Source organism: Buteo buteo, chromosome 11 (assembly GCF_964188355.1).
Source record: "Buteo buteo chromosome 11, bButBut1.hap1.1, whole genome shotgun sequence".
NCBI classification, from domain to species: domain Eukaryota; kingdom Metazoa; phylum Chordata; class Aves; order Accipitriformes; family Accipitridae; genus Buteo; species Buteo buteo.
In genome coordinates, this window is record NC_134181.1 from 37965299 (window position 1) to 37987683 (window position 22385).

The following is a 22385-nucleotide window of genomic DNA, read 5'->3' on the forward strand; positions in this document are numbered from 1 at the left end:
TACTACATCTAGAAATCTGCAAGAAAGCACCACTCAGCCCTCGGTGCTGATCCAGAAAACAATGAAACTAAATCTCCCCAAACACTCATAACCAGTCTTCTGTCTGCTCCTGAAAAAAATCCCAATCTCTTGTTCTTTGTCCTCTGAACTATAGTCACCTTGCATTACACGGTATGAAATGACTAGCCAGGCTTCCCATTGTCATTGGTGTTAATCACAGAAGATGAATATGAACTGACCAATGGTGTTTATAACCCTGTTTAACAATGTCAGGCACTGGGCTGGAGTCTCCTCTCCCTTTCACCCATATCATTCCAGTGGCTCCAGTGTAGTTATTTCTCATTTACACCAGCACCAGTGAAGTCAGACTCAAACAGAAAGACACTTTTAGGACAGAAAAATCCAACAACATTTTTGAAAAATAAAAAGAATCAAATGTATCAGAGAATTTCTTTGTTTTGCAGCTCAGGTGCACACAAAAACCACTTCCCATGAGAACAGCATAGCATATGCTAGAATAAGAGGGGCTGGCCTCAGAAGCAGATCCCCTGCCAGCATAAAGCAAAACATGTTTCACACCCATGTATTTTCACTAGCGCTCGAAAAATCACAGTAAATACAGTCCATAGTGGTACCAAACAAGAAAATGTCTCTCTGTTGGTAGAGAAACTTTCATCTTTGATCACCAGTGCCCTGCTGGCACTGGAACATATTTATTTTTTAGCATTCAGTGACCTTTGATACCAGTAACTACAGAGGGCTGCCAAGCTGCTCATGGGCTCTTCCATGCCAGTCTTTATCTGCTTTGTATACTGGGGCAATTTGAAAATGAACTCTGCTTGTTTGTGAAGAGGCAAGTACGATAGGTAGCAAACCCTACAGGGACTGTGCCCCGAGTCTGTGAATGTGTACGTGCATGTTATGCATGTGCCTTGTGTGTGACACTGATTCTGAGGCCACTGATACTCAGTTAATACACACCTAAGTATGTGTTCATGTAATCAAGGGAACTGCAGTTTCTTTCTCTTACACAGTATGAAAAGTGATTATTTGCACAGCCATTGGCTTTAAAGGGCAGTCTTCAGCTGGGCTACAACATACCCTAATATTCTGGTGTCCACTTTGTATGGAAATGAGCCTTCTTATTGTCCTTGTATCTTGTGATTATCTTCTCTGCCACATTAATTAAAAACACTGCTGTGACCTGACCAAACCTGTAGTACTCCCTGGGTTTGTACTTCACCCTGGGCAGTGCCAGCTTTGGGGAGTTTGCATAGTCCAGTTGCTCTATGACAGTTCCATTTTTTTCAGCTAAGTTCCCAGCTGGAGAGGCATGTGTCACCTTCAGCTAGCTGTCCCAGCAATGACAGTGCATGGCTTGTGTTCACCTAAGTTGGGGAAGGAGGAGAAGGTGGCTTTTAGTTAGACCTCCACCAACTAAATCAAGCTAAAATTACCTATGCCCTTTGCTTAAGTGCCACTGCTTGAGAAGCAATCTCATTATGTGTGGTAAACACGTAAGCTTAAAAGCATTCAGCTAAAACCAATCCTTCTGCTGTCCCCTGGTCACCAACTGGCAACAAAGCTCTACGTCGACACCGAGCTGGCAACCTGTAGAGTTTGCCCTCTATTACATTTTGCTCCTATAAGCACAGCTATTATTGGAACTGCTTACTTGACCATATTGTGTGCTTTACCTCCATCTGACAATAATTCATTCTTCCAGCTTGCAACATTAATTACTTATGCATACTGTACACAGCACCACTCAAAGTACATACACACAAAGAAAGCAAAAAGGTTTTACGTACAGCTGAATTTGGTGGGGGGTTTCCTGCTATTTTTGTCTAATGTGAGGACAAGAAGAGGTTTTTAGGTTACCTATAACTTGAAAGTCAACACCAAAAATATTCAGACATGTAGCATATTAACGAATACTGTCTGGCTCTGTGCATTACTACAGATAATACAAAATATAGCTCAGTATCTCTATGCTACCCAACAAGCAATAGAAGCAAAACTTCACTTAAATATGTATTTATCAATGGATGTGTGTGTCTGCATGTACACAAATATATGTACTGACATGAAAAGACAAAAAAATAAAAACAGGACCAAAAAAAGCTAGTCAAAGTACACACATGCTTTTGATGTTTAACACTTTCCTATCTGTAACTGTCGTGGTTTAACCCCAGCCAGCAACTAAGCACCATGCAGCCGCTCACTCACTCCCCTCCATCCAGTGGGATGGGGGAGAAAATCGGGAAAAAGAAGTAAAACTCGTGGGTTGAGATAAGAATGGTTTAATAGAACAGAAAAGAAGAAACGAATAATGATAATGATAACACTAATAAAGTGACAACAGTAGTAATAAAAGGATTGGAATGTACAAATGATGCGCAGGACAATTGCTCACCACCCGCCGACCAACACCCAGCCAGTTCCCAGCGGCGATTCTCCGCCCCCACTTCCCAGTTCCTATATGGATGGGACGTCCCATGGTATGGAATACACCGTTGGCCAGTTTGGGTCAGGTGCCCTGGCTGTGTCCTGTGCCAACTTCTTGTGCCCCTCCAGCTTTCTCACTGGCTGGGCATGAGAAGCTGAAAAATCCTTGACTTTAGTCTAAACACTACTGAGCAACAACTGAAAACATCGGTGTTATCAACATTCTTCGCATACTGAACTCAAAACATAGCACTATACCAGCTACTAGGAAGACAGCTCTATCCCAGCTGAAACCAGGACAGTAACATTAGAAACGTAAGACTTCAAGAGATCCTGGCACCTCAGAAATTCCCAGCCACTACCAGCAACATATCGAACACCTCTCATACCCCTGGATCAGCATTTGTCTGTAAAGTAGTTGTAGTTTTCAGCTCTCTGCTCTTGTTGGAAAGCTAGTGTCTCTTACGATTACCCTGGGCATCCTGATAGACTAATATCTGTCCTAATACCTGTGATGAGATCCTACACAACAACAGAAGTGACAGTCCAGCAGCGCCTTGTGTTACGTCAGCAGTGCCTTCCTATTGCTACTGAAAGAACCTTGTCTAGGATCACATTTGTCACTTCTATTACTGTCTCATGTTCTGATGGTTCACAGTCATCCAACTGACAAATTAATGCATCAGGTTTTTTCTTTTCCTTTTTTTTGTTGTAGTCAGTTTTCTTCCTTCAAGAGAATTATTTTTGCTTCATCCTTCTGCATAGGGTTCTGTATAGTTGACAGAGAGACAGACACGTCCACATAACAGTTCCTCTTATCCTAAATTAAGAATCCAGAAGAGGCAGGATAGACCTCCATTCTCTCGAGGTATCTTCCTGCTTTCGTTGGCTGCAGAAGAAGCTCTGATGATCAGCTTGAAGAAGACGTCTAATTTGCCATGGCTAATGGTGAAGTGCATCCCAAATGTATGTTGTTTTTGTATGGAATTGCATCCCATTTCCATTGCTCATTGCTTTCACTGCCTTCCAGCTCACCAGCCGTGATACTCTGATCCTGCTAATGACAATGCCTCTTGACTGTTCCATCAGAAAATTTCTTTAGCACACTCCATCTTAAATGACAATAGATCATTATAGTGAATATTAAACAAGTTCAGTCTTGAGTCACTAGTAATCTCTCTATCCCAATAGTAATCTATTGGCACCTCTCCTTCACACAATACCTTACGCATTTTACTGCTCTTGTACTAATCCCCATCTTCTCCATCTTAATTAATAACTTCCCATGTGGCATCATATCAAATGCTTGACTAAAATCCATATAGATTAGATCTACTACATTTCCCTTTCTTAGAAAATCAGTTATCTCAGCGAAGAAATATCTCAGGATACTCGGCAAAATCAGCGTTGTGCTTACATTTTATCCTGTTTATCCTCTTGTTTGCTCTCTCTTTCTTTTTTTTTTTTGTGGTTAATTATATTTTCCTTCAAAATTCTTCTGAAAGCCTGAAATGGTCTCAAAATCAATGAGCTCAGTGGCTACTTAGATAACTTTCTAATAATTTTTAAAATAAAAGTACTATATCTACTATTTTCAAATCATGCGAGAACAACCTCCAACTCAAAAATTTATTTCAAATTCTTGCTATCAGTCTGGTACTTGTTCCTTTGGAATTCTGGGATGGAAATTACCTGGTCTTCCTTGCTTGAAAATGTTGAGCTCTTTTAGATTTGCTTTCACCTTTATTGTGATAATTTCCATTTCCATTCCCTCATTCCCACTAATCATGCTGGCTTTGCTCTCTTCTTCAACTCCTTTCTTCCTCTTAAAAGCTATGGCAAAGCTTTCACTTAGATTTTGGGTACAGAAGTATTTTTAGTCTTTTCCTTGTCCACATACTTCATAGTAACACCAGTTCTTTTCTTGTTCCCTGTTTATTTACATGGCTGAAGAAGGGTGTCCTTTTTGTTTTAATTTTCTTCTGACATCTATCTCAGAGATATTTTCAGCAAATCTCACTTTCTTCTTAACACACATAGGTAGTGGTTTTGTTCATCAGTTGTTTTCCTTACTTTTTATTGCTCTCCCATAGTCTAGTGAAATTATGCCATTGCACAGACTATATTAACTAACAGGGCAGACATAGTTAAACACAGATGTTTTGTAGACAGGTACAGAGTGAACATATTAGCAATGAAATTCACAGGCCAACAGAAATCAAAGATCTTGTTATAATGGAAGCAATGTTTTTATCTGATTAGAGTCACAAAACCCCTTGCATCAGCCCTGCGTATGCCAGAATGCCTAGCAAAAAGCTTCAGCTTGTAGCAATAAAAATATTGTATGTTTCTTCTCTTCCAAGGAAATTAAAACTTTCTATCACTAAGAATACAACAGAAGCAGAAGTGTACAAAATAGTACCTTGTACAAGCACTAAACGACTAGCCTAATTTTTCAAACTGCTACCTTCTGTTGTTTATTTTTTTTTTCAATTGGGTTTCCAACCCCATGATTTTGAACAGAACCCTTACAATGCAAACCAATGCAGAGCTGAGTGAATCTGTGACCAGCTGCAGCATAAAACGAGCTCTGAATTGGGGACCTTTGTGGCTATTTTTGACACTAAGGATTCAGATTACATGTACAGTTTCTCATTTTCCTTGATTACATGTGAGTTTCCTAAAAGATTGTATTTTCCTTTTCAGCTGTGGAAAAATTATTTGTAGAATTTGTGCACTATCAAGTTTTGAATTAGTAAAAATAGGAACAGGTATGAGAAATTAAGGTATCATTATACAGAAGTCAAAACGTAATGTTCTTTGTGTCCATGCGCCAACTGCAGTCAAAAGACCATAGATTGCAGTGGGGGAACCAACTAATCCAGCTAATTATAAAGAAGGTTTACCAAGGGTAGTATATTCATACATAGAACATTTGCAGCTAAGAGAGAAAAGATTTTCAAAACCCATCTTAGCATAAAATTGGAGTCTCTTCCATGGACGCTTCCAAGTCTGCTGGAAAAGACCTTCCAGACACATATGTGTGACTGTAGAGGGATATTTCTCTTGAGGGGACAGTAAAGTAACTTTTTAATTTCATGAGCTATCACTGGCTGTTCTGTTACCATTCAAGCACAATTTTCCTGGGTCACTGCAATGCCTCAGAGGATGCCTGTTTCAGCTCCAATCTGATGTGCTGGTCCTCAGCATTTTCAGTGGCACTGTCAGGACTACCCGCCCTGGAGAAGCAATGACTGCAAACCTCTGCTAAGAAACTTACTTTCTTTTTAGGGCTAAATCCTTATTTATTCTTGAGGAGCAGGCTGGTCAGCCCTCACTTTCACTTTGCTTTCAGACATACACCCTACGCTGGCACTCTCTGCCTGTACGTTTTGCTTAGTTCCTTGAATTACAGTTTTTCACTTTTCGCTTCAACTTTTCCGCCCAGCTTTACCCATCGGTTTACTACTGTAAACAACTGTTTTGCCTGCTAGATGGCACTGGACATCCACTAGCGTTGGGACTGAAGGCAGGTGGCACTGAAGAGCTGTAAGGGCACATGGCCACCCTTTGGTCGTTCTTCTATTTACTTTCTGCAATGGCATTTTCTTTGCTCAGATTACTTCATTCCTCACCCACAGCACTGGCTTGCCAATACAACAATTCTACCCGTGTCCTCTTCCTGTTTTATGATGAGTATAAACTTGCTATTAGCACCGCCACAAAGGACCGGAGCCACTTCTGAACCCATCGGTTGGTCGAAAATGACTAAAAGCAAACTGAAGCCCTGAAATTCCTCTGGGTTTCAGCCACTGACTTGATTTGAGCCTATGTATTTTGCAAACAATAACTTATTTTGTGGGGATACAATTAATCAAACTTTTCTGCCTGAAAGCAGCATTACAGAGCTCTCCGTGAATAGATACTGTGGGCCAATATACAAGGATAGTGTGAAATCTGCCTGTTCTTTGGATTCTGTTCTGAATTCTTTGTATACTGTTAGGACAAAGATCTGTTTGTCATAGCTACCTTGGATGCGTTGCATTCATCATTTTCACTGAGGAGGAAGTTGAAGCTTTTACTTGTGTCTTCAGAGCACCAAGTACAATCCACTGCTGCCATCCTGACTGTGCTCTTTTCAAAATAAATTTTAAAAACCCCGCAGTCAAACAAAATTAGAAAACAAAGTTGATCACAAATATCCAGCTGGAAATAGAAAAGCCTCTTTCTTCAAAGCATCCGCTAGCCCAAACCATCCTTCAGAATATGCTCATTACGCCAGTGTCTGTAACCAGAGTGCCACCATTACGCTTCTACTCTGGTCTTTCACCTGAGAATGCTGTTCTCTGCACCTAACGCATTTGCTTTTCACCTACACGGGCACATGTTTCACCCGGTGCCAGATGTGCCCACAGTGGGTGTGATTTCTTGGAACTTGAGGGTGTACCCGCTGTTTGGATGGCAAGTTCCCTGGCTGTTGTTGCTTGGAAACATTATAGGTATCATGGCATCTGCCCTGCATGCCTGTAGATGTTTTCCGAGTAGGTGTGGTCATACTTCTACTTGGCTCATCAGATTCTCCACAGATGTCCATGGTTCTAGTGACAGCGCCAGGTCTAGCTTTCTCATTAATTCTTTTTCAACCTTATAATTATCATGTGCATATGAAGCTGAATGCAGTGTTGCATCCTACCATATCATTTCTAGGTGCCAGACACCTAATTTCTATCTTTTTTTTTTTTTTTTGTCTCCTCTCCACTGAGAATGAATCTCTCTCTCCATTTCCTTAGGGATGCTCAGAACTGATCGTCCCCAAACCTAGAGAAGATTCAAATATGAGTAAAGCTTTTTGCAGACTAAATCTTGTGGTGGCATTTTAGGATTTTTCTCCACTTCTTCCCAAGCTTCTTCACTCCCTTCACTCTCAAAAGTTATCACCTGCCTAGCAAAGCTGGCAGACAGACTGAAATGCTTGTGCTTCGAGCTATTCTTGTGCAAAGCCTGGCACCTTTGTTCAAATGTCTGATGAAAGTGGGCTTGAACTAAGATGTTGGTCTGTGAACTGGCAGGGGCACACAGACTGTTCTGCTGGCTGTTTCTGGGGCAGTAAGCTTCAGTGGAAGGAAGGAAGACTGAGGGCAGATGGTGGCATTGTTGAGGTCTTGAGATGCCACACAAAGATTCACAAAAGCGGGTCTTTCTAAACCCAAATGTCTAAACTTGCCTGAAATAACTTCGTGATGCATTTTCCCCCTGTTTGGATAACACAGCACAAGGACCTCTGTGTATTTGCCTACCAATTCCTCTGGCACAGCGTGAAGCAAATGGCTACCTACACCTCCCTGGCTATTTGCAAGGGCACTTAGCTTTAAAATACAGCTAAGAGCAGAACCACCAATCTTAAATTAACTTTCCCGGTGGGGGAAGAGTCTTGAATTGATCCTTATCTACTTCACTGGGTCTTGTGCTGACAGTCAGGTTTGCTGTTCTCACCACTGTTGAAGTGTTCTGCTCTTTATTGGGTGTACTGTGAACAAACCACCAGTCCAGACCTTTCTGATATGGCTGTTGTGATTCGCCTTATCTTTATTTGCTCCTCAAGCCACTTTGGTAGGGCTGAAGAAACCATCTCCTGCAAAAACTTTGAACTCTGGATGAGCAACTAGAAAATATCTTTATTATCAGGGAAGGAGAGCTTAGGCTGCAGCTGGGATCCAGCTGAAGTGCATGCAAACTGCAGGGATCTGCACAGGAAGTGGCCGAGAGAGTTGCTGGCACTGAGGCTATTAGGGAATTCTTAGAGATGTGTTAAATGGTAGGCTCAGCTTCGCTAATGAATCACCTTGCTCAGGCTACAGAGAGTTTTGGTTATGGGTGGCTGTGAGGGCACAGAAGAGAAGAAAATGTCATCTCACACTTGCAGCTAATACAGCGATTCCTGCATAGGACAGTGGAAGAGCTCCTGTACACGATTACAATAAAAATGTTTACATGCATTGCTCCTCTTATTACAGATTAATTAACTACTGAAGGGAGAAAGTGCTACAAAGGTATAATTCAGATTTCTGCACAGTTGTACTTTGTGGCAATGGTCAGTAAAATTAAGATGATATCAGTTCACTTAGCATTTTACAAAATAATAGCTTGAGCTTGCAGGCTGTGCACATGCTTAGTGTAAGCATCTGAACAGCCCCCGCTTGCTCGGTGTGATTGCTGATGTGCTTAAAGTTAAGCATGCATGAAAGTCTTTGCAGGACCAGGGATGCAAAACACAAATAACTTTTCCCCTCAATATACTTCCAATAGGTAAATAACTCAAAAAAAAAAAAAAAAAGGCACAGAATGAAACTTCAGATTTCTGCGGATTCTATGGGTGCAAAGGCCACGTCTTCATCTGTGTCTTGGATTGTGCAAAATGCACTGTCAGTCCTTAACAAATAGACAGGAGTGATAAAAAGCTAATATGCAAATTGCATTATACACGAGGATGTTTCCTTAATTTGTGTATATACCTCGTTGCAGATTCCAATACATGTCCAAGCTGCAATCTATATAATTTCTCCTAACACGCACTCGAGCCCTCGTCAGTGATGGGAGAAAGAATCTTACCAAATGCCTTCTTCATTGCTCCAAACCCGGGAGGGAGCAGCACTGTTTGGGTCGCCGGGAGGTAGTGGTCGGGCTCCGGGCTGGGTTTCGGGGGGCGGGTGGCAGGGAAGGGGGGCGGCTCGGGGTGGGGGAAGCCCTGGTCCCTCGGTGGGAATTACCCGGCTCCCCGTCCCTCTCCCAGCCCCGCCGCGGCAACATTTATTGCAAAAGCAGGAAATTGCTTATTACTAAACTAGCTGGCAAGGGAGTGGGAGCCGATGCTGCTCCACACTGGCACAGCACTTGCTTAGCTGCTGCTTCCCCTGCCTCTCCTTGTTCCGCTCTTTCTTCTTCTTCTTCCCCCTCTTTCTCTCCTCTCTCTCTCTCTCTCTCCTCTTCTTTTTTTCATTTTGGCTTCTATTCAAATGTGGGTCAGGGGTGAGCGGCTCCCAACGTCACAAGCTTGCAAGATGGCGCTGGGAGGAAGGCTGTGAGATGAGGAACAGGCTGGTATAAACCGAGAGGACAGGAGAGGGAGAGGAGGAGGAGGAGGAGAGGGGAAGGGGAAGAAAAGCTGCTGCTCCAGATGCAATAAGAAGGTAACGCGGAGCGGGGCGCGGGCGCGGACGGGGGCGCGGGGCCGCGCGTCCCGCTCGGGCGGCCGGGCGCTGCCGGGCTCCGCGGTGCAGCCCAGCCCCACTCCCCCGCTCTTTATTTGCAGCCCCGGTTATTTGCCCATCCGCACGGGTCCGCTCGGGAGAGTCGCCGGGGTGGCGGGGGTGTCCCCTTGTTCCCTGCCCTGCAGCAGCCGTGCCCGGCACCAGCGGTAGTTCCATTGAAAAAAAAAAAAAAATCCGGATGGTTTTCTTTTCCCTCTTGCCCCCCTCTCTCCCTGCCCCGGGCCCCCTCCCCTCGCTCGCCCGGCTCGCTGCCCCGTTGCTTTCGGGGCCGGGGCGTGCGTACGGTGTATTCGCCGCCGTGCCTGTCCGGGGATTGCAAATGTTGGCTATTCGGTTGAAGCGGCTGGAAACTTTCCCCCTCCTCCCGTGCCATTTGTGTGCGTGTGTGCGTGTGTGTGTGTGTGTGTGTGTGTGCGCGCACGGGTGTGCGCTGCCCCTTCCCCGGCGGCGGTGGGATCGGGGCGGGGGGCCGCAGCTGCTGCCCGCCGGGGCCGGCCGGCGTGGGGGTGACCGGCGGGGCGGGCAGGCAGCCCGGAGGAGCAGCCTTCTCCCCATCCCCACTCGCCCCCTGCAAGTGAGCCGTATTTTTGGGGTGGGTTTTTTTTTTTGCTTGTTTTTTTTCCCGAAAGGAGGGAGCGGAGCCTCGGGGTGCCGGGGGGGCGTGTTTGTGCTGGGGATCCGGCCGCATTGTGGAGGAGAGGGCAGGGAAGGGGCTCCCGGGACTTGCATCGCCTCCTTCCCCCCCGCGCTCCATCCGCGGGGCTGCAAGGCGACGAGCCAGGCCGGCATCCCCCAACCCCAGCGCCGGCCCCTGCCCCACCGAGCAGCCCCCTGCCCTACCGGGACCGCGGTGAACTTTTGCCCTGGCTCCCCCCTTCCCCGCCGCCCCCCTCGGCCGTTCGGGATCGCGGAGGGAAGGACCCGCCGGCTCCGCTCGCTCTGCCCGTCGCTGCGGGTCTCTGGCTTTTGTTACGGCACCGTCTCGGACGCAATGGACGGAGCGCAGGATCGCGCACCCTCCCGCGGCCGGGGGCTCGCAGGACCCTGCCCGCCCGGCTTTGTGCCCCCGGAGGAAATGCGCGCTTCCCCGGCCCCGCCAGCCAGGCGCAGAGCTGTCCACCCACTTTAAAAAAAAAAAAAAATAAAAAAAAAAAAAATCAAATCGCACGTCCAGCCTGGCAATATTGTTGCCGAGGCGCGTAACACTGTAATTCAGGGGGCCGGGAGGGCTGATCGCTGCCCGCGGCTGCCCGGTCCCGGGCGAACGGCGCGGCGGAGCGCGGCGGAGCCGGGCCGGGCCGGGCTCTACATCCCCGGGCGCGGCGGTGCCGGTGCCAGCTCGGCGGCGGGGGGAGCCGGGCTTTTTTTTTTTTTTTTTTTTTTTTTTGGTGTTTTTTTTTTTTTTTTCTGATTGCATTTAAAAGCCAAGCCAAGCCGGCGGGGGGAGTGGGGGTGGGGGCAGGCTGTGTGCGCGGCCCCCTGCGCGGTGCGCGGCCCGGGGAGCCCCCGCGGGCGCGCAGGGCCGGCCGCGGTGCCCGCAAGCGCCCGGCCCGTTCCCGGCCCCTTTTGTATGGGGCGAGAGAGCCGGCCGGGAGAAGTCAATGATTGACTTCTGCTTGGACCGGCCCCAGGTGGAAGTGGGCACCGCGGCGAGCGGGCGGCTCTCGGCGCGCCCCCCGCGCTTCCCCGTTATCGCGGCCGCCAGCCGCGCTCCTCCCGGGGCGCTCCGCCGCCGCCGGCCACCGCGCCCGGCCCCGCCGCCGCCCGGGCGCTGCTTTCCCGGCGTCTTGACACCCGGGGATTTGGGTGGCTCGAAACTTTCTGCGGCGAAATCCGCAGCCTTCGGAAACTCGGGCTGCCTCGGCGCTTCGAGAGGCGGGTAACTTCGCGTTCAGGATCTGCGAGCGGGGCGGGTGTATACCTTTACAGCAAATTAATGAATTATATATGAAACCAAGCGTTTTAGCAGACGCTTGCCGAAAGCGCCCTGCGTGCTACTTAGCTGTTAGAATAAATCTGAGAGAGCAGACAGAAACCCGTGAAGAGGAGCATCAAAATTAACATTCTGCTAATATGCTGTCCTTTGACCCAAACTGGTTTAAATTTATTGCGGAATGCTGTTTATATTTGAATGGCTCCCATGTTTTTCCACAAATTAAAGGGGAAAACAATATGCAATAGTCACTTTCATTGGAAAATGTCAGAACTATGAGCAGATGTTTGCTGTGCTTGATAAATACAGTGTATAAACAACTAGTATTTCAAGATGACTTATTACTATTTTTTATGACTCAGAACTATTGTATATACTACAGCAGCTCTGGAGAGAAAGCTGTAAATGACTCCTTAGTATTTCACAGCAAATCTACATGGAGAAAATGACATATGGAAAGAAAATTGACTTATTTCCACAACTGCAAGTGGCCTCCTTTTTGCGCCTTTTCATTAGCAATCTAATCCTAAAAGCATTAGGAGCAATTATTTGCAGTGGTGCCTGACATTCTAGGTCTAATTATTTAAATCAGTTTAACTTTTGATGGTTGACCCATTAGGTCAAATCTGTGTGCCCTTTGTTATATTTATTTAAAAAAAAAAAAAAGGAGGGGAGGGGGGTCTTCAAACTTGCCACCTGCTACTGACATATCATTTTAGCTCTGGAGGAGATCAGCATTAAGAATAAGCAACCTCTTACATTTGTTACTTTCCATTCTAACACGGGTAAGGAAACCCCGCAGAAGTGCCTTGTTCTTTTGCATCTAAAATCCGTTGCTTAATCGCGGCAGACTTGCTTGGCCGCGAGGGTGTAAGCAGGAGGAATGGGAGAATCGGAGGATATAGCAGGTTTTTCTTATGTCATGCTTCCTAATCTACGTGAAATTCAGATGAGATGCACATACATAAAAGGGACGATTTTTCAGCGTTTGGGGGAAAAGCTTCTTCCAAGGATCTGGGAGAGCTCTAAATCTTTAATGCATAAAGAAATAGCTCACGTTAGTATTCACATACGTTGCTGGGTGGAATGACTTATGGATGTGTAGATAGTAATAAGTATCGCAAGATGCTTGAAGCACTTGGTATCACGTGATACGCTGGAGTGTCAGTGCTGAATTGTTTGGCAGAAGCCAATGTGTGACAAGGGGTGGGGGGAGAGAGGAGAGAAAGAGAAGGTGAGAGGCCTTATTCCAGGAGAGTCCACGTTCAATTTATTTTGATTAGTCGTTTAAAACAACTAGAACACAACCTAATGCTAATCAGTTTGGCTGTGTAATGGACTGAAACTCCCTAAAACACCCACGGCAGCCCCAAATTGGTGGTCACAGCATGAAATTTGAAGTTGTGAACAGCAGATCTTGCAATGAGAGTTCTTGTTTTCTAGCATCTTTACAGCCCATAGTAATTAAGAACTGTCAAACATAAACTCTATGTTGTGCATTCCTTTGACCTTGTACGTGGCTATTCTTTGAGCTCCTGCTACTGTCTTTGGTGATAGATGTAGGGAGACAGGATAATGTTTGAAAACCGAGGTGCATTTGCCTTCGTATCAGAACTCCTGTTTGCGCTGACTGCAGGATTTAACCGTCTCATCCAGTCTGATGGACATATTGTAGCCTGATAGGCAGAGGTATTGGTATGATGAGGTTGTCATGTCTTCTCTACAGAAAACCAAGTTTCCCCATCCCCTAACCAAATCTGGCTGGTAAAACGTACGAACGAAACTGCAGTTTCTGACAACATCCGGGGGAGAATGTTGCCACAAAGCAGCATTTCAGTGCAGCAGCAAATGTGGTCTTGGAGTGGGAGAAAGCAGAATCACATTTGTGACACAGCCATTATACTGGCTGTATTGTGACAGGTGAAGCTCAATGGGAAGGGGGACCATTTCAGCATCAGCGGACATGCCTACCCTGCTGGGCTTGGAGAAAAATTAACAGGGCTCAGCTGTGGGACTGCAACAACAGAGTGTCAACCCAACCATAAGCAGGAGAATATCTTTTAAAAAATAAAGATGACTTCTCCTTTGGCTTGGTGTGGATTGAACACCAGTCATTAAACCACTGGGCTGCTTAAACTGGTTTTTATCTTGCTGTAGTATCGGGAGCAAGGACGATGCATTGCAATAGAAATTTCACTCTGCTGTGCAGTAGCTCATTGGCAAAGCAACTGCATTGGTTTGTTTAGGTCTTTTTTAATTGGTGGTGACAGTGTGCTTACTTCTCTCAAAAGCAGCAGAGACAATATAAAAAAAAAGTGTTCCCGAGAGTTGTATTTTCTTGTTCAGTTAGCATCTCCAGGTTCCAACAGGATGCCAATTTTAAGCTGGGTTTCTTTCCTTGAAGTGTATGCGTATTACAAGCTAGCTGTCCAAACTTGTAAGTTACTCATGCTTCTTGTTTGTAATTCCTGGAAAGAAAATTCACCCTCCAGTGCTGGCTCCCACAAAACAAGGAAGAAATGAAACAGTGAGGTCAATCCTGAATTTTAAGCCGATATAAAATGGGTTGTTACAATAGCTGTAAGGAGGAGACAACAACAGTGCAATAGCTGTACCTGCTGTAAGTGACAGGTGGGAGAAATTTTGTTCTTCTTCATCTGTGTTTGGATGATGGCCCAGTGCTGGCCACAAACTGCAATCCGGGATTAATCCTCACATAGTGTTTTCTTTCTATATATCAGATTTCTCATTTTGTTAATAAGCACAGCCTAGCATGCACTTCAAGTCAGCTGTTCTGGAGTGGAAGCAACAGGGTTTTGCATTATTGAAATGACGGCTCTCATGCTTTCCTAGAGCCCGTATTGTTTGACCAGGGCAGGGCGGAGGGTGATCCTTGTAATCACAAATCCTAAACAGGGGTTCTAGTTACTGATTTTACTTAATGGAAAGGGGTGGGGAATCTAGTTTATCCAGGATTACATATGTACTATATCACATTTTCTGATGTGCACACCGCGGATTTGAAGAGGCTAAAGAGTGATCTTTTAAACTGAAAACCTCAAGCAAGTATTTGGAAATGGACCTATTGTGGGAAACTTCCTTCAGCACTGGCTTTTTTGCTAATGCAGAAAAGACAAACTGCTGAGCTCTCCTGTAGAAAGCGTCAGAAGACACATGCACTGACAGCTAAGCTGGGAGAGGCAGGCTCCTAGTCTTCACCTGGCAATAAGGAGAGTTTAGAGAAGGGCAAGGAGTTTCCTGCTCAAAACTGTTGTCAGGGGCTGCTGTCCTAGTAAAAATGGCCCTGAAAACAGGGTGTACTTCTTCCTTCTGTTGCTAAATGTTCTGAGAGATCTATGCAGGCACTAGGAACAACTCCCCTCTCATTCTTCCAGCTTTAGATACCGGACGGAAAACCTTGCCAATGTTGTCCTCACCCATGTTCTGGATGGGAGGTAGAAAGCATTTCATGTCAGTATGCTGGCCTGAGGCATTCGCTGTCCTTCAGTCTCTTGGGTAAAGGAAGAGAGGGTAGTTTTCAATAATATATCAGTTTGCCCTATCTGCTCCCTTCCCCCACTGAACCAAATACTACACAAGATAAAATTGTCTTCAAATCAGTCTTTTGCCATGAGTTTTAAAAGAGGTACATGACGGACTGACTGGGGAAGAGGCCTCATGTGGTAAAAAACCCTACTCTGCTCTTCATGCTGGGCTAGTCCCATTCATTCCTGGGCTTATTTAAGATGACAGGGGTGTACAGCAGATTCCTTCCCCTAAATGTGTGCTCATTTCCCATTGTATAAAGAACCACTCAGGGTGTGGATTCAGTTTTCCAGGAGTCATATAAAGACACTGCCATGTAGGACTCCACTTACTGCATTTCCATCTGCTGTCAAGATGCCACCAGCCAGTTTGACAGTTTGGAAATCTTTTCTCTTGTCCGATAAAGAACAGAATAGAGTAATTTGCATTGCCAATTTTAACTGAGAATTGAAATCAGCTGACAAGAAACCTTATTTTCAAGCTTGTTTGTTTGTCTATGTGGTAGTTACTCTCCAGTGGAAAGACTGGATCTCACTGGTTTGTACCTATTAAAACCTGTTGATGTGCAACTAAAAATAACTTTAAAATGCTAAACCTGAGTATTTTGAAGTGTTAAATAAAAATATTTGGAAAATATTTTCTTATCAAAATATTTTCTGATGACCTCCTGAGGTCCCTTCCTATGTGACTTATTCTGTGATTCTTATTCAGCTCCATTTTAAATGCAAAGCAAAGGAAATGTTCTTTGCACAAAAGCGAATTGATTATTTTCTAGTTATGCTGCTCTTTTATGAGTTCAGAACTAGGAGATATTAGTCTCTGACACCTAGTTTTAATTTGGAGGGAAGTAAGCTTTCCTGCCTTTCTGCCCTTCCTCAAATCTCAATTGCTTTCTTCAGTCTGAAAGAACTAGTTCTTGAACCAACACTGAGAAAACCATCCTCTCTGTCCCTTTACAAGAGGGTCCTGATGCAAAAGGTTAGTTAACTAACCCAGGACATGTTGAAACAATAAAACAGTGGCTTTCTCTGTTAAGGGATTGATTTTCCCACTTTCCTCAAAATTTCACTAGCAAACACATACAATTGAAGATCAACTTTTTTTTAAACAAGACCTATTTAAAAGAAGGTTCGAAATTATGCCAGTGTATAGTGAGACTTGAACTTGTGCTGTTTTTATTTAATGTTGTTTCCACTACCCCTGGAAGGGTGAGGTGCTTTGTTATTCCTAGTTTCTGTTTACCCTTACAAAGTATTCAGAATGGTCCTCATGTGGAACTTTTTGCATCAAACTTCTCGAGTCCTTGAAAAAGGCTCTTTGTTCATTTTCTAGGCAGTTCAAATGTTCTTTGATAATGTGATATTAGTGACATGATTTTGCCCAGCCTTCAAAGAAAAATGTGGATGTCCTTCTAGGCAGGAAAAATACCTACCAAAGTTGTAGATGGCAGAGAATCTGCTAAAAAATATAAATGTGCGTGCACATCTATAAAGTGTACATAGCCAGAACTGTAGTACCAAAATACTCAATAAAAGGAATTTTGGCATGAGAGTGAGAGTTGTCTTGTAATTCTTCAGATGTCAGCAGACTGATGTTTGGCTGAGAGTGTTTTAAAAGTAATGTAACTTACGACTCAAAAAGTTTTACCCAGAAAACTTAGTTATAAGTACTTAGTGTTATAAATTGGTGCAGTGGTTGAATGTATGCACGCATTTAATTCTTCTGGGTGAGCTTGTGGTCTAGGGAACTCTGGGTTCAGTTTCTATCACTGATTTAAATTTTCCATGCTATGGTCATGAAGGAAGTTAAGCAACTTAAGTTTTCTTCATCTTTAAAGTATGGAGAATACAATGTCCTTGGTTTGTCTTGTATATTTATCTTATAAATGCTCATCATATTTAAAAGTTTGCACAACGGGACCCTGACCTTAGCAAGGGCCTGTAACTGCTGTCATCATACACATAATTCCAATAAAGCTTCAAAATGGTAAAGTTGCCAAAGGACTAACACTTTAGTATTATGCAAAACCCATGGCGGGGGAGGAAGAATAGAGACGTTTGCCCTCCAGTCCTTCAGAAATGCTACATTTCTTAGTCTCCACTGTAGTTTATCAAACAAGGCTTTCAAAATTGTAATGAAAATTGAAACATGCCAGCTATAAAAATTATTCACTTTTTGGTGCGGCACTGAAAATATTAACAAGACTATATTCCCCCACAGTGAACACTGGGGTTTTTTGGAAGGTCTGTTTTGCACTGCCAGTCTCTTCCTGGGAATAAATAAATGCCTCTAAATAATCCCCTTCAGGATGCGCGGAGCAGCAGCTTGTACTTTTTTGTCTTTCCTCCCTGGGTTGCATGGTGCAGTGCCAGTGCACCGTGTGACGCAACAGTCTTGGAAATTCTTGGAAAAGCACTTCCGTTTGCTCTAGGTAAAAATTGTGTTGGCAGCAATACTGACTCTGCTGTTTACAAGCTGGCAGCATTCTTAAGTGAACTCCAAGAAAAGTATTTTAATGTATGCGGTTCTGCATATCCATCCCAGATGCAGAGGTGTTTGAGACTGTTGGCCTGTTATTATGGGTGGTGTGTCTGGAGAAGGAATGTCTTGAGTATTTCCCCAAGTGTGGACCTCTTTTTAGTAGTTGTAGTCAGCTGGCTTATCCCAGTTGTGCTGGGTCTCCTAGTTTCTGGTTGCTACTTATAAGTGATTAGTTTAATTGCCGTAGTGATATTCCTTAGCTCCTGAGTGATGAAAAAAATGACCTGAGTGCAGAGAGAGGACTATAAGCCATTATTTTCATTCTGACAATCTGTATTTTGGTGGCTAAAACAAAGACTTGAGTATGAGAATTTGTTTGCCACTGATTTGTTGTTTGATTCTGGAAAAATTATTTAATTTGTCTGTACCTCTCTATCTCTACCTGTGTAAGGGCATGATGTTTTGAAGATGGGCTGAATTTCCATTAGCATTTAATGAACAGTAAATAACAGTAGTAGCCACTATTGTCTAATATTTCACCCTGTTAATTGTGCAAGAGGATTTCAAGCTGAATGCTGTACTAATAATTCAGTGTCTTGCAAGTGGAACCAAATGCAGAGAAAACTAGTACATTTGATAGTGCTGTAGTACTGGAGATCATGCTGTTATTTAAAAGCTGCATGGAGGTGTAACTAGGAACAGAGGACAGTCATGAAAGCAAAATATATTTTAAGGGTCCTGCTGGAACAGTGATCACTGGAATATGGAATTAGAATATTTGCCTATCCAGCAAAGAGATCCTTTCCACCCAAGGATCTCAAAATGCTTTCACAATTAGTAATCTGTGACTTACAGCTGTGTCTCTGGCATCTTCATGTAACATTTTTCGAGATGTTTATATGACTTTCTGAAAGCCGCACAAGGATTCTTCCATAACAGAACAGAAGCCATGGCCATAGCCAGACAAACCAGCTTCCACTCCCAGTAGACGCAAATGACTGATTAAGCACCCCAGTTTCTCTCTGTCACTTGTAATAAATAAACAAAATATCCCTCTCCCTTCCAAATTTTGAGAGTTCATATGAAATGAGACCTGGGCTACATGACACCAGCAGTACTGTTTCAAAAGACTTATCAGTAGTTTTCTACTTAATACCCAGAGCATCTAATACCATACGCCAGAGGCTTGGGATGTCCCCCATCCTTGAACTGGTTGGACAAGAAAGGGGGAAAGGAGTCCAGGTGAGTCCAAGCAAGTTTCCATGTGCATCTACTATACCATTATTCAGAATATTTGCCTATTTGTGCTCGCTTCCTCCATGGTTACACATGGACCCATGCTACCTCTGTGTCTGTCTAAAACAGCTTGGGTTGTACCCTCACCAAAAAGCAAAAAAAAACCCCAACCCCAAAGCACACCCCATAAGCCTTCTTGGAGCAAAAGCAAACAAAGCACATCCCCTTTTGAGGTGGAGGGGAAGCTGCTTCATTACAATGGCTTTGACCATCAAAAGTGGTGAGTGGGAGGGTATCTGACAGCGTTAGCTCTGTAGATTGACTGGCTGGGGTCACGTTTTTGTAAGTGAGAAGGTAGCAGCTGTCCTTTGTGGCATGCAGGATGCAGCATTTCAGGGGAACCTGCAGATTTTTTTTCCATAAGAACTGCTCCATGCTGTGCCATGCTGCTGTCCCACCCCTCCCTTTTCTGTGCCTTGGGAGGGGAGAAGGGGCTGGGTGCCCATCAGGAATGCTTGCACTGGCACGGGGAAAGCAAGTCTGCCCCTACTAAACTTACACATTACTGGAGACTAATCAGTCGAGTTTGTTGCTTTAATTTTGTTTTCAGTTCCCAGTTTTTGAAATCTTTAGGGAAGAAAGGATAGCAGCATGTCAAGTGAAGTCAGTGTAATGCCAGGGTGTGGGATTTCCACAATTCAGTGCCTATCTTACTATTTTTTAACAATATGCTTGAAATTAAAGAAGCGGAGACATAGTATGAACATGGTGGTTTTGCAATAAAATAAAAAAATGAACAGTGCAAACTGGTTGTTGGTCAGATCACAGTCTTCAGGGGAAACTGTCTCTAATAGATGTCATTGTAAGGGTAATGCTGCACTTGGCACCAAAAATTAGATTTAATGCCATAAATGGAGATAAAGCACACTGCAGCTGACAATATACTTCCAGACCATGTCCCTGGCTAAAGAGCTTGCAATGCAAGGCACAAATAGGTGCAGTATAGATAACTGACTGGGGGGGTCAGATTCTGCAAATGCTTACTCAGGCACTTTGCTTGAACTCAGTGTGACTGCCGGAGTAAGAGCTTGCACAATCCAGCCTGAGGAGTGGGGCTGGAGCCTTCTAGCTGTTGGGTAAAACAGAACTGCTTGGGGGGGTTTATTTATTTTTCAAGTGCCTGGTGAGGCGGGCTTTAAGTAAAAGCCCGCTTCCGACCCTGACTTGCATGCCTGTTTATTTGCTGTAATCACCTGTAACCTAGAATTGCAAAACTCCTGTGGATACACTAGTGATGCCTTCGTAAAGTTCCCCTAGCAAAAATTCAACTGGATTTTAAAAGCACATGCTTCTTTCAAAACGCTTAGCTATAAAGTTCAGTCCTGCCAGCCTGGTGGGCTGAGAACATTTCGGAAAAGGTCAGAGGGCCACATCGAATACTATGGGTCCAATTTCCCAGGCTGATTTGTTGCCTGAACTCTTTGAAGGGAGCGGAGCACCTGCAAATCCCCTTCTGGGGATTCCCTTAAAATGTGGGGAAGCCTCCAACAGGTGTGTGGAGCTGGCATGGCCTTGGCCCAAGGTGGGGAGAGGTGTGCCTGGAACACGTCTGAACCTGCACTTGGGCTGGAGCAGGGAATCAAAGAGGCTGTAAGTGGTAGCTGTTCTCAGCTCCTCTCGTTCCCCTGAGTTTAGGGAAGGGATGCTAACCTTCACCAGGTGGAGTTCAGTAAACTATTCTCTGCTTTTCTGCAGCCTGTTAGGAAGTAGGCAGTGGGCAAGGGAGTTGCAGCTGCTTGGTCCCCCCCTCTGAGAGGCAGCGGCTTGGCTGCCGGGGCAGATGCTGACTAATTGTATCAGGAAAGAAGTGGGAGGTGATAGAGCTGATTCAGATCCCTGGTTTAAAAATCCTGAGCCTGGCTGAGTGAATGCCTGATTAATGTATTTTCTTCTCAGATTGATTTGCTTTGAGGTCACAGTTCAGAGGCTCAAGAGAAAACAGGCAAGATATTACGAGTCTTGCTGGATGTGTGTCACACGCTCGCTGCCTAGGTACTCCCTGCGTAAAAGGCTTTGACAAAGTGAAGTCCCAGATAGATTGTGGTACTACCGTGTCAGAGAAGGCTCTGGCTGGGATGCCTGCTTGGGTAGGGGTTTGAATCTTTCTTTTTCTTAGGAGGCAGTTCGTTGGCTGGCATTAAAAAGTTATGGGTCATCGGATCTTCTTCATAAGACCTTTCTGACTTATTTTTAAAACTTAATGTTTAAGGGATAAACAAAGCATCTCTTTTGCTTTCATTGAAAAGAGCGTAAGCACTTCATCTTGAGTAGGAAAGAAAAGCACGATTATTCGTATGAAGTGAGTCTCTACAGTGAATGACTGAACAAAAAAAGTCCAACTGGAAGAGTACATCCATTCTACTGAGGGCAACAGACTTTTTAATTCCGTTCATCCCCAGAAGTCTTAGAGAAAAACGTTTTCTCCTTCCTGCTTCTTGTCAGAGGATTTGGCAGAAAGAAATCTACCTCCTTTCCAATCTAGTTTTTAGAATGTATTTGCTCTTTAAGAACAAGTCAGCACAGTAATCCTGTTTAATGTTAACTGCTATGAAATATGGTGTTAACTTTTTAGCCCTATAGTAGCAGGAAATAGGATTTAAGATTTTTATCCTTGAGTACAGAAGAGTTTAGGAGCAGGATTTAAAAAAAAAATTCCTTACAATCCTCTCTCTGAGTCTATTTCCATAGACTAATCTTTCAATTCATCTCATTCATCTATTATGCAATTTGGTGTATGATTTTAACCATGACAGTCATTAAATGCAGCTTGACACTTCAGATCCCTGTGCTGGCTTCAACTTTTAGTCCATAGTGTCTGCTTATTTCAATTTATGCTTTGGTTGTCTAACCTGTTGGATTCTTTGCTTCCTCCAGAATCCTCAGTTGTGCACATACCTGCTTTTTCCAACCATTTCTACATATTTGCCATATCACTGTAATCTCTTCATTCTCTGGGCTGTGCCTATTCCTATCTGTTTTCTCTGTCTCTTTCCACACGTACTTCGCACCATTTTTTAGGCTGTCCTTCATAAATATAACAGTATTTTCTTCACTGTAAGCTACTCCAGAACTTCAGAGAGTGACTGAATAGTCTAGGGTTACATCCATGCAAGTGTTGGTGTAGCATCTGTTTGTGTATGAAGACTCTCTTTAGAATAAGATCTGTGTTTCAAAACTCCGCAAACATCCTCCCTATTATAATATTGAAGGCCACTTGGCACAAATCTTTTTTTTCCTGACTTGTATGAAACTGATATCCCAGTAAATAAGAAAGTATCATTGCAGATGCTTTTACGGACAGGGAAAATGAGAAACATCTACTGTGACTTGCAGGAAAATCTTCTGGCTGTTCTACTGATGATGTTCTTCCGCTTCCCTTAGTATACTTTTTAATGTTCGACTAATTCTTCTGG

The 22385-nt window shown here is 44.2% G+C and overlaps 1 protein-coding gene across 1 annotated transcript in view; it reads left to right on the forward strand.

Annotated features, from left to right (window-relative positions):
- Positions 1–9306: 9306 nt before the first annotated feature.
- The window catches only part of HIC2 (HIC ZBTB transcriptional repressor 2), an 81123-nt gene continuing 68044 nt past the window's right edge, over positions 9307–22385 (forward strand). Inside the window, exon 1 of the mRNA XM_075041599.1 lies at positions 9307–9635. The gene's annotated coding sequence lies outside the window, so the exon portion shown is untranslated. The remainder of the gene's footprint in view (positions 9636–22385) is intronic.